The sequence below is a fragment of the Rhyacophila brunnea genome, unplaced genomic scaffold, assembly GCF_057557595.1.
Source record: "Rhyacophila brunnea isolate RB1 unplaced genomic scaffold, BYU_Rbru_1.0 scaffold_6, whole genome shotgun sequence".
In the NCBI taxonomy this organism is placed as follows: domain Eukaryota; kingdom Metazoa; phylum Arthropoda; class Insecta; order Trichoptera; family Rhyacophilidae; genus Rhyacophila; species Rhyacophila brunnea.
In genome coordinates, this window is record NW_028233276.1 from 13,098,129 (window position 1) to 13,111,163 (window position 13,035).

General features: G+C 32.0%; 2 protein-coding genes across 2 annotated transcripts in view; both read right to left on the reverse strand.

The window, feature by feature from the left end:
* LOC147065215 (potassium voltage-gated channel subfamily KQT member 1-like) overlaps positions 1 to 13,035 on the reverse strand; it is a 306,976-nt gene that overhangs the window by 170,494 nt on the left and 123,447 nt on the right. The gene's annotated exons all lie outside the window — the stretch shown is intronic.
* Positions 1 to 13,035, reverse strand: part of LOC147065216 (uncharacterized) — a 62,487-nt gene that overhangs the window by 11,537 nt on the left and 37,915 nt on the right. The gene's annotated exons all lie outside the window — the stretch shown is intronic.

Sequence of the window (13,035 nt, forward strand, 5' to 3'; positions counted from 1 at the left end):
ACGGATATGACACCTTAAGAAGATATTTTTTTTTATTGATGCATTATACGTTTGTTTTTTCAATAAAAATGCTACAATATTAAATCAGATGTATTATTTATTCAGCTGAATAATACACATATTTAATTTAAAAAGTGCAGGGTACGATAAAACTAAAACTTAAAGAGATCCTGATGTCACCTAGGAATTAAAGTTAGTGCATACCTATTGTTAATATTTTGATTCATAATTTCAAAACGGAATTTTAAATATTATCGGAATTGCAAACTCTACCGCTGACATAATAATTGTATTACGCAGTGTTTTTTTTCTATTATTCAATGAATAATTCACAAGATTAGAGAATGTAACATTTTTAATCTTAATAATTGGTAAAACACATATGATTTTTTTCTAGCAGGTGTTTTCAAATTATGTGTGTTAATCATAAAGCATTTTACATTCTTAAATCTTGTGAATTATTCGTGGAATATTTATTTTATATTAAATTATATTATCAAGTGCAAGTACCTACCTACAAGGAAAAATCGGGACGTCGCTTAGTAGCTAAGGTACTTGATGATTGATACCTTGATTTAAAACACAAAATTGTATGTAGGTATATACACATGTTTTCAAATTATGTATGCTCAATATATTATATGTACTATTATCCAGTGGCAAAGGGTGGAGGTGAGCTGTTAAAATTAGCCATAAATAGTGCACAGTAAACTTTGTCGATCATCAATTGTTTTCATTGAAATAATTTATAGACGGTGCTAGTTAGTTTTTTTTAATTCAATGAAACCCTTCGACAACCAAGCCATAATAAATAATAGTCAAAAAATACTTGACTATCTATACAATATCTAAAATTATGCAATTAAATCATACATAACTTTGGATATTTTGTTGATATAATGTTGTTATCCATTATATTTTTGTTTAGGCAGGGCTTAATGAAGTCAAAAAAGTGAACCAACAATATGTAAGTATTCTTAATCCAACATAAACGAATAAGTATGAATGAAAAAGTGTGCACAATTTTGTCGTGTCGCCCAAAATATACAAAAACTATTATGGTTTGGTTTGGGCAGGGCTTAATTGATTTTTAAAAACTAACGAATACCATCTGTGAATTGTAGTCTTAGTTCAATAAAAACAAATACGTATCTATGACTAACAAAGTTTAATATCACTCTTTATGACGGATCTTAACAGCCTACCTACCAGTGGCAAAGGGTGGAGGTAGGCTTTTAAGATCCGCCATAAATAGTGCATATTAAACTTTTTCAGACAAACATATTTGTTTTCATTGAAATAAGACTACAATTTACAGAAAGTGTAGGTTAGTTTTTAATATTCAATTAAACCCTGAGAACCAAGCCATAATAGATAATAGTCAAAAAATATATGTCTATCTATAAAATATATAAAATTATGCAATTAAATCATACATTGAATATTTTATAGATAGAATAATATTTTTTATTTATTATAGTTTGGTTTAGGCAGGGCTTGCTAACGTGCTAAATGAACTAACAATATGTGTAGTATGTATTTTTAATCCAACGAAAACAAATAACTATGAATGAAAAAGTGTGCACAATTTTGGCGTATCGCCCAAATTAGACCAAAACTATTATGGTTACGTTTAAGCTGGATTTAATTGATTTTTAAAAACTAACCAATACCATCTGTGAATTGTAGTCTTAGTTCAATAAAAACAAATACGTACCTATGACTAACAAAGTTTAATATCACTATTTATGACGGATCTTAACAGCCTACCTACACCTTTTGCTACTGCTATTATCAGTTAAAGTATGAATAACATAATAATATGATTGTAGTGATTAATTTTTTTAAAGTATAATAAGAAATTAATGTGAATCTCAGAAGTCGGAATTGTATAATGAAACATAATAATGTTTCGACTTCAAATTAACTATGTTCTTTCTATTGATTTTTTATTGTATGTGCTCAGTAATTCTTTACAAAAAGGACAATATCCAGTAATAGGTGTCCGTAACTTTATCCATTGATTTTTTTTTTTACAAATAATGAGTTTCTATTCACTTATGCGTATGAATATAAATAAATAATTAGTATGTTATGAAGTTAGTAGGAAGGCAAAACATTGATCAGAATAATGGTTTATCAAATATTTATGTGTTATTAAAAACTTCGGAGTGCCGCGCAACACTAAAGTTTGGAGGTTACACATAATATGTACTAGCAGGAAAATAAATCAATTATATATTTTGTATAATGATATCAGTGATAGCATACCTATGATTCACGGGAAATATTCGTGTTTTGTATGCAATAACATTTTGCTTTAATCTATTATTTAAATAAAAGAAAATCACAGAATACTGTTCTTATTATACAAAAATAGTAATGCCAAATTTATGAAGTTAATAATTAAATGGAGTTTTTATGATTTACTCGTGTAGAGGTTTTGTGTAACCATACAACTGACATGTAATTTTTTATGGTCATTTAGACCATTGACAATGATGCAACGGAAATGACACAGTCGTCAGTCGTCATCGAACTTTACTAGTTGACACGCGCCGCTCGTCCGTGTCTCTTTTTAATATATAAATTAAAAATTATAATTTAAACCTATATACTAAAACTATAATTAATATACTGTATTTCGTAGTGCAGTGTTACCAAACTTTATTGCCATAATATAAACCAAGAAAATACCAACGCGTGTTTCCATTCATCACTGCCCGAAAATATCTCACACACACACACACGATGCAACTATTATAACAATATTACGTAACATCGAGGGTAAGATCACATCTTACAACAGCCCCCCCGATACTCATGTTTAGCCATTCGTTCTATGTTTTGAATCGAAACATAACGCAAACGAAACATAACTACATAATTTTTGATTGCGGCTGCATATTTAATTTATTTTCAAAAACATAGCACAGATAATAAAAATAAATGAATTCAAAAAGGCCTAATACGAAAATAATGTTTCTTTTTCGAGTAAGTTTAAAATTTTAATATAATAAATAAGTGGTGGGTAAAAATAGGCTCGTTGCTCTATAGGCAAAGTTTAAACTAAGTGAGTGGCAAAAAAAGTTTATAATAAAATACGGTGTGAAAACGAAAGGCGGAGGAAATTTCCGGCGCGACTGGAAAATGGCAAAGGTCAACGTGTTTATCATTCGAGGACAGACTTAGATTAAACTGATGAAATAAAAATGGAGGGAAACCCGGTGGAGAAAATGGAATCGATTGTTTAAATTTTAACCACTAGCAGATTAACCTTTCTTTATGTGAACATTCATTGGTATTTGGAATATATATTTAACTAGTAATGAGTAATAAAATTCTCAAGCACACTAAGCATCTACCTGGTAATTTAATAGATGTAATAAAAAGAATACATTTTAAAACTACCACAGAATTTTTAATATGGTTGAATTGGTAGCCATTTCGTAAGCTATCGCATACCAAGATGGCGGCTGTAAATATATCTTTAAGTCACCATCTTTGACATTTTTTGAGGTGTAGTTATTATTTTGTTACGCCAATACGTAAGGTACTGGCTTTTCGCACCAGAGTTTCCGGGTTTTGTTAATACCTGTATAATTCTGTGGCGTATTGGATTGTTAATTTTTTTGTATATATACTGAAAACCCACTGAATTGTAGTCTCTGTATATCTCTGTATAAATATACAGAGATTATCGCTTTACGTGATGGGACAAGGTTGGTACAAAGGCCATACTTACTAAAAATAGCCAATAATTAACTATGTTCATGTCAACCTATTACGTCCATACTCTGACTCTAAACACAAATTGAAAAACAATATGTGTATTTTTCAGATCCAGGATTCGAGCCTGGGACCACGACATTATAAGCCGACAAGTAAGCTGCTCAGCCATCGTGACCATTGGCCTAATGCAATAAGTATAAATAGTGGACATTAACTTTAATTTTCATAAATATGTATTTAAATCACTACATAAGAAACTGGCAAAATCTTACATGGGATGAAATTATTTGTTTAAATTTCTAATTAAATTTTGAATTATAAATAATATTTGAAACAACTGAACGTGTTTTGTTTATTGTAATAGTTTAGGAGTGATACTGGATACTGTAGGTATACATACTAAGGCACATTAGTCACTGCCTCGTTTAACTCCGTCCAACATGCATTCTTTGACACTATGAAAGAGTAACAATCGATAAACTCGTATCCTTTCAAATAAAAATGCTTCTAAATTGGAGGCAGAATGGGTTCCATTTGGGAGCGGATACGGAAAAAATAAATCACAAAATTACACACAGTGGACGATGACGGCCGGGTAATGTTGTCATATTGTGTCATTCGTCATATCAATAGACAACCATCTCTTTAATCCGATTTTATATATAAAAGTGCGGCCACACCGGCAACAAGTCGCGCGACAACTCGTTAAATTTTACGATAATTATCATAATTGCTTAAGAAATTTTACGATAATTATCATGCTTATCGTAAAATTTAACGAGTTGTCGCGCGACTTGTTTTCGGTGTGGACCCGGCATTATATACTCCACAATTAGTGTAGGTTTCTTAATCGTATAAAGAACACTTCCGGGAAGCGCATGATATTAATGCACTTACGGGTGGGTTCATTGTTTTATAAATTTCAAGTTTCTGTTATGAATATAGGTGCCTACTGAAAGTGTTAATTAGATCTGCGCATCTATTCTATACATAATACTGCTTTCGGCCGCTATGGCAGCTATATAGTTATAAGTGTTACAATAAGTGCTATGTTTTATCAGCACTTCTCTTGGCTATGCTAAATTTTAGAGCGAGATAGACAGTTTTGACTATTTAGACGGATAACTTATTGCCTAACCAAACCATAATACTTTGGGTATGCTATTTTTATTTTTTTATTTTATTTATTAAGAGAACAAACAGTTAAATATTGATTACAAAAATTTAAAATATAATAATGAAAAGTTATTCCAACCAGCAATGTTTCCATGTATAAATTAAAATATAGTTAAGCCTAACAAGATAGAGAGTAAGAATAACATAAATATAAAGAAGTTACATAAGAAAATTACATGAGAAGAATGAGGAAGAATAATGAATAAATAATAAAATTAATCAAAAAAAATAAACTATATACAAAAAGTAACATTTAAAAAAATATATAAGTATACATATATATCTATTTATACAAAATTTTGGATATAGCGCGTTTAAATGAAACAGGTGAATTATTAAAAGGATCAACGGTGGAGAAATACATATTGTAATTTAAACAAGAGCGCCGAATAAAAGAGGTCTGTGCATAATTAGAATCGCTACGACTGACATGGTACAATGTTTGGTTTCGAGTAAATCTTGATGGACAATGGAAACCCACCCTTTCTAGTAGGTTTGGCGAGTTGACAAAACCATTAATAATTTTAAAAAGAAAATATTGATTAGATATAGAACGTCGACTTTCCAAAGATGGAACCATAAAAGTTGCAGTGGTCCAAATAGAATTAGATAAATCATAACAGTAGGCTTTAATATTGACGTGCTTACGAAATCGGTTTTGTACCGCTTCGAGACGGTTTATTTGATTTATTTGATACGATTTACACAATTTAAACGATTTATTTGTTTTTGTTTAATTAAGAATACATATTATAGATGGTGTCGGTTAGTTTTTTTTTAAAATTAATTAAGCCCTGCCTAAAAACCAAACCATAATCAATAAAAATATTCTTCAATCTATAAAATATCTAAAATTATGCTATTAAACCATACATAATTTTCGTATCATGTATGGTTTAATGGCATAATTTTAGATATTTCATAGATAAACGAATATTTTTGACTATTATCTACTATAGCTTGGATTACGCTGGGTTTAATTGAATTTGAAAAAATAATAACTATTTCTTATCAGTATTATCACATTGTACTCGTAGTTTGAGTTAAATGACAACAAAAATGGTGGACTGAAAAAGTTTAGTGTGCACTATTCATGTAATATCTTAACAGCCTACCCACACCCTTTGCTACTGCGTGGTAGTGTGAGAGTACCAATGATTATCACTAAGTTCGTGTAAACAAGCCGTAGATTTATACATATAAAGAAAAAGTCAAATCAGGTGGATACTGATAAATTATAAATCATAAAAATGTAAGAAATAATACGTATTGTAAAAATCAAAATATCATTTTAACAATTATGAACGTAACTAGGCAACCATTTCAGTCACTCATTTGACAAACTTTGTAACCTATTTTTTCCTTGTTTACATTATTCAGACCACGTCATTTTAAAATTGTACTAACATTGCAAAATTCCTTCAACTGTTTCCACTGCTGACATATTCCTTTCATACGTCTACTGAGATGTCACCGAGGGAAATATATTTTATGCATTCACATTCTAGGATGAAATTATTGTTGTGACCAAAGTAGTTTATATTATATGACTTCTAATAATGTTACTATATGACGTGTCGATTTTAACGATTATTTTTTCATGTCATCTAGTATTTTGGGTACTGAGTTCGATAACAATATGCAAATACGGGTCAAGAGAGTGACAATGATTGCTCAATACATACGGGATGCCTGGACAGGCGCACACATAAGAGGGAGTGGGGGTGGGGGTGGTTTTTGTCATAACCCCCTACCCCAGAAACGAAAAATATACAAATTATTTAGGTAAATGGAATATTACTTCTTCTTCTGCTTCTACTGAGGATCGTGACGCTAATGATTTGGGTATCAAACAGCCTTTTCAACGGGTTGGCCCTACTCCTCTCGGCATTCGATGACACACAAGGCATGTGGCTACTGGCAAAACCGTGGCACTCATAAATTTGTACAACTATCTGGGGCATCCAATGTTTGCTTTAATATTCCGATGCGGCATGTCCAAAAGATAAGAAATCGCGGACGATACAAATGGACACTAATGATCCTAATATTTATGATGAGACAGCTCGCAAGAAATCGTAGGTGAACACCTTAAGTTATACTCGCAGACCGGACATTTATCGCTGGACCCAAAGTGCAGAGTGTCTGGGTATGGGTAATATACTCGGAAAAGTGGAGTAATCCACGGTTGAAGCGGTGAGGAATGACAATCACAAAAATATATGTAATTTCCCATTCGTCGTGTAAATTACAAGTTTGTATGTAGGTATTTACCATTAGTGGGTGTGCATTGGCAAAGTGCCGAAAGGCGTAGCCCGGATCGCAAAAGATGGCTGTACAAAACTCAAATTAATTAGAATTTAAGTTCAAATTCTATCAAGTATCCTCGGTCAATAGAATTAATTTTCTAAAATATTACAAGTATCGGAGGGTTCATCCCAGGGAACACTAAAAAATATAGGGAATTAACTGGCTTATGATACTGGGTGTGGTATAACAGGCTAAGAATCTCAAGTGTGGAAAAATATGGAATAAACTTAAACATGTGAACTCAGAAATAATAGCAATTGAAATACCTAACGAGTGTGGAGTAACAGGTAACCGATCTTGAGTGTGGAAAAATATAGGATAAACTTAAACACGTGTCAAGAATATACTTATATTTCATTCTGACAACCGCTCTCGGTTTATGCACTCACGCTCGTTCAATATTGGTGTATTTGAAGGTTGCAACACACACTATTGCGCGTTTATAATATGTGGTTCATTTTCGTAGGACACTCACAAATTTAAAACCCTGCATCAAAATGTAGTGTATTGCGGTATAGCCTATTGGAATTCTATTTATTAATATATTCTGTAGCTATTTTAAATAGTTAGCCCAGGGAACTCAGAAATCATGGAAACTGAAATACATAACGGGTAAGGCGATAGCAGGTAACCGTCTCGAGTAAGGAAGAATCCGGGTTAAACTTACACACGTGTCAAGAATACGTTTTACGTCGAATACTGAAAACTGCTCTCGGTTTATGCATTTACGCTCATTTAATGTTGGTGTATTACACACACTATTGCACGTGCATAATGCGTGCTTCATTTTCGTAGGACACTCACACATTCAAAACAGTGCATCAAGATGCGGCGTGTTGAATATAGCCTATCGGTATTCTATTTATTATCTGTTCTGTGAGTTAGCCTGTATCATTATAATATTATGCATTTTAGTTTGTCACGTTAATGTAACGTGGTTTCAATATTTGGTAACAGTCGACGCGGTTTTTTTTCTTGGGTTTTATGGCGGTCAGGCCATAAACTACCCTGCTTCAGAACTTTGGTCCATGGTGATAGCTTTTACATCTCTATTTATTAATCCGTTATGTGGTTAATACCTATCTAGTATTTGTAATAGCTCTGCGAGGCTATTCTCACATATCACATAACTCCTAAAACGTGATAAATGTAATATATGTATCACATTTATCACTTTGTGTACTCTGGCAATTAATTATCTCGAGGAGTTAACCGTCAATCGTTCTATCGTTGAACACTGCCTCTCATAACCATTCTAAGTATTTTAGAGAGGGATAGAGTACGTCAATTACTACAGACTACAGTATAATATTGAGAATTGAGATGCTAAGTGAAACTATTTTGAAAATTAATACTAACTACTTACGTTACAGCCGCCGCCGGCGCTCCACCCACGAGCTGTCAAATGCGTGTTAATTTGTAGTAATGAAAATAACAGAAACGTGTTAACTATTAAGAATAGCTTAGCTGATATAATGACGTTTTGATTAAATTGTCACATCGGAGAAAAGGTAAATCATGATATCGTGTGTCCAAAATCCTCTCCACCTATTTTGCAAGAATGGTGATTACTGCAGGTTTTTGTTATTATTTTTTCTATTATCTATCTACCTATTGTGTAAATAAAAATGTACACAATGTGTAAAAATGCACTCTAATATTGAGACTCTATATATGACTAATTATAAAACCTATTTAAGGATGTACGAACTTATATCTAAATTATTTTTAATTAATAGAAATTTTATGCTGGCGTTGTCTTTCGTGTGTAAAATTAGTTTTATTTCCACAACTAAGAACCAACAAAGTCATCCAAATGGGCAGAAAATCCTTTAAAACCCTCCAATAAATCTTTTTAGAGCCTTGCAAAATGTTCCCCAATATTTTAAGGAACCACTTAGTATAATCATAATATCATCACAAGAATAATCAATACATAACTATTTATCTCAGCGCGTAATGCAAATGACAGAAATATGAAATGTTCTTATTTCAAACTGAAACTTCACAGAAGACCTGTGCATATTTTAGACTTCAATATCTGGAAAAATATAGAATTAAGTATTCTATATAATAATTATGATGAATTATTTTGGTATTATCTCAAGGATATCCACCTATCCAACACATTCGATTCAAATGTTCATCAAGGCTGTGTTATCACATTATCAGCTATGAATATTAAAAAAGGTTCTGTCTAGACCCCTAACTTCTCGACCTTGAATATCGAATCAGCTAATCATGACACGTTGTCCCACTTTCCCTATCGATTTTACATTCGATCGATTCTTTCCTTTGACTGTGAGTAAATGTGGTGTTACACGTAACTAGACTGCATTTGTTTCGCGTCCTTGACGTTTATCTACTGGTCAATTTATTTTGACCTACATATCACATTATAGGCTTTTCAAAAAGAATCTCCTGTTTTTAATACTGTCGGAGTTATATTGAGAATGTATTTAATATTATTTAGGTGTCTACCCATATTGCATTCCTAATTACGAAGTCTATTTAGAAGAATTGTTTATTATTTTACAACGTTTTTATTAGATCGTATTCTTGTTTGTCCGGTGGTTGTTTGTCCAGTACAAATCTTGCAATCGATTTTAAGTTAACTTACCGACTAGCTAGACATTTGAAACTTTTAGAATGTATCAGAACACAATGCCAATGCATTCTTTTAATACTTTTAGCCATCTTTAAGCAGAATTGAATTCATTTTCAGTTAATTCTGTTTCGTATGGAAAGTTATTTCAGAAAAATCCATAAAACGTAAAAGACTATTATTGGTTGCTAAGGGGATGGTCCTAGCAACTAAATTATTAATATATACGTGCGTTACTATGGAAATCAAAATGAAATGTCAAAATGACATTTCAGTATTCTATATTTGTTTGTTTTTTATTTACTTCATATCAAGTAAAAGTTTGAGCATATTGAGCATAATAATTCAACAGAAAATTTTAAAACTTTTTATATAAAAAGTTCTTTTTACCTTGTCATTATTTATTGTTTACTTGGATTGAATATGAGTGTGGTTTTGGAGACAAGATTTGATTTGACATGTTGATTATGTTTTTCGTTATTGTGTTATTATCTTGACCAGTGTTGCTAGTTTTTCTCAAAATTAAACAACGTAACTTATAAATTAGTCATTATGCAGACAATAGTATAATATGGATATGATAGGTCGATAAACAGATATAAAAGGCAATGGCCTGGACATGTTGCTCGGCGAATGGACAACCGCTGGACAAATGCCGTCATACAGTGTTACCTAAGGGGCACAAACTACTACAGGGGTAACATAAAATCCAGTGGATATACGAACTCATAAAGTTTGGAGGATGAACGTGGCAGCAAAGAACTGGGGACCAAAAAGAGTAGAGGAAGCTAAAGAATACTTTCATCGAACATTGTATTGACTCTGCTAATGATGACATAAGTCATAGGTACGATTCAAAATTAATGCAAGTACAAAATAAAGTCATCCTTTAAAAAAAATTGAATGTTACATGTTTTATTTTAGTGGTGCCATGTCTAAAAGACCAGCATGTTACTTTTAAAGTTAATCTGTTGTTTGCGGTATCAAAAAGTGCTAATACTCTAATGCCAGATGCGAATTTTGATAGTTGAATGCCTATTTAAAAAATCTGGATTTGGCAAAAAAAGCTACGTTGGAAACACTGACCGTGAAATGTAAATATACATTAACACATATGACTGCCTCTTTGACAAATTTGATACTTTTGGAGGGATTCATTTTTAATTTATTGTAAGCCTTACCCTTGCTTTTACTTACAAGAATACTTTAACAGGTTAATATTTTTGCTACAAAGAACCTGTATTAAGATGGATAGTTTTTGGTATTGTGGGCTAATACCTCAATAGGTTTTTTTTGTAGAGGTACGTAATAATAGAAAGTAGTAATATTTCAGTACAACACTAAACTAAAACAGGCTTTTAACTTAGAGTAGACATGGTCTATTAGGAGCAGATTCAGCTAAAAGTAAAAAAAAAAAACTAATGTGCAGTTGGAAAAAATCAATAAATTCTGACGTGTGTTAACCTAAACAAATAATTAATTAGTTGTAGAAAGATTATTTCAGTTCGTTTGTGATATCGTAGCGTTAAGCCTTTTTGTTAATTTTTCCAATTATATTTAAATATTCTACGTTTTAAAAAATTACAATGAAGTTTTTACTATTACTGTATGCTGAGCTTAATATTATAACAATTCAATTTTAGAACAACAATAATGTCAATCAAGTTTTGACAAAAAAAAAACTGTAGTCATTTTTAAAAGGACATTCTAGAATAGGGTTTCCCAAACTTTTTCTGCAGTGGAACACTTCGCAAACCCGGAAATTTGAACGGAACTAAGTTTATTTGGTAGGTTATTTATTAGCGTAGCTAACCGTTCTGCCAATTTGGCAACTCTGTCATTAAAGTGACAACACTTGTCAGCCGGTCAGTTAAAAACAATATACCGCATCTTTTTCATACGCACAGTGTGAGAAAAGATGGTCCTTCGCCTATACCTAGATCATGGCCCCCACATATCGAAGCGGGCCCCCTACTTATTACTAAGGTTAAAGGCAACGTGGCGATCCACAGTTTCATATTTCAAATGGTGTTCGAGGTAAAATTAAGGGTATTTTTTTATCGATTTTTTGTATTTTTAATACATCCAATTATATGTTGATATTCACAATTATATCGACAATCATCAAAAATTGTAAGTATGGCAAAACCACATATTATTAAATGTTAGTATGCTTGAAGACATTTTTTTACTATTAGTGCATGTTTGTGATGTGTGTTTATCTCACTTGACTGGTCGATCTGTCACGCCGAGCCCCCCATAAGCCCAGGATTCCAGGCTAGAGGCCTGTCAGCCCCTCCCCCCCCCTTGCGGGAGCCATGACCTATCTAGATACTTGACGTCATAAACATCAGTGGAGATTGATCATCACTCGCATTTCAATATGAAGTAGATTCTTTAATTATTTTAGTTTTACTTATTTTACTTCTACTTAGTAGAAGATCTTTAAATATGTTGCAGTGTATAAAATCTTTCCAAATGGTCGCGTAACACTGGTATTCCGCGGAACATAGTTTGGGAAACCCTGCTCTATAATATATTTTATTATATTACAAAAAAAATATATTTAGAACTATACACAGAGTATGTTATATTTTTGAATTATTAATAAATTTTATGGTTTCAGGTTATCCGAATACCCCCCCGGTTTACCTTATTACATGTGGTGAAATTTGAATAATTAAATAAGCATCTGAGATACGATAGCATGCTGTGATCCCAAGGCCTGACCTGGACAGCAAGGTCTTGGAGAAACCTTCGTTTCCCAGTGGATCGATACGATTTAATGATGATGACACTTTAATTGACAACTTTAACGGAACTATCATAATTGTTTTATCGTCAATCTGTTCCGACGGGAATTCTAATGATACGGAACAAAATTTACATGGAACTGTGTTTTAGTAACTAACTAATCGACTGAATTTTTTGATTTTATTCACAGTAATTGTCTCAGCGTATAATTTTGCGTTATTATGTTGTCAGAAATGTCATTTTTGTTTAAACATAAACTTGATTCCCAACCAGGGTGACGCGAGCCCATGTCGTTTTTGAGAGAATTATTGAAAACTTACAAAGAAGTATAAGTTGCCTAATTACATCTAATTGAAGATTTTTAAATGACGCATTATTAGGTTACAGCTAAGAAATTTGGACTATAAATATAACAGGTCTTATACTTTAATTCTGTTATGACTATGGATTGCAATACC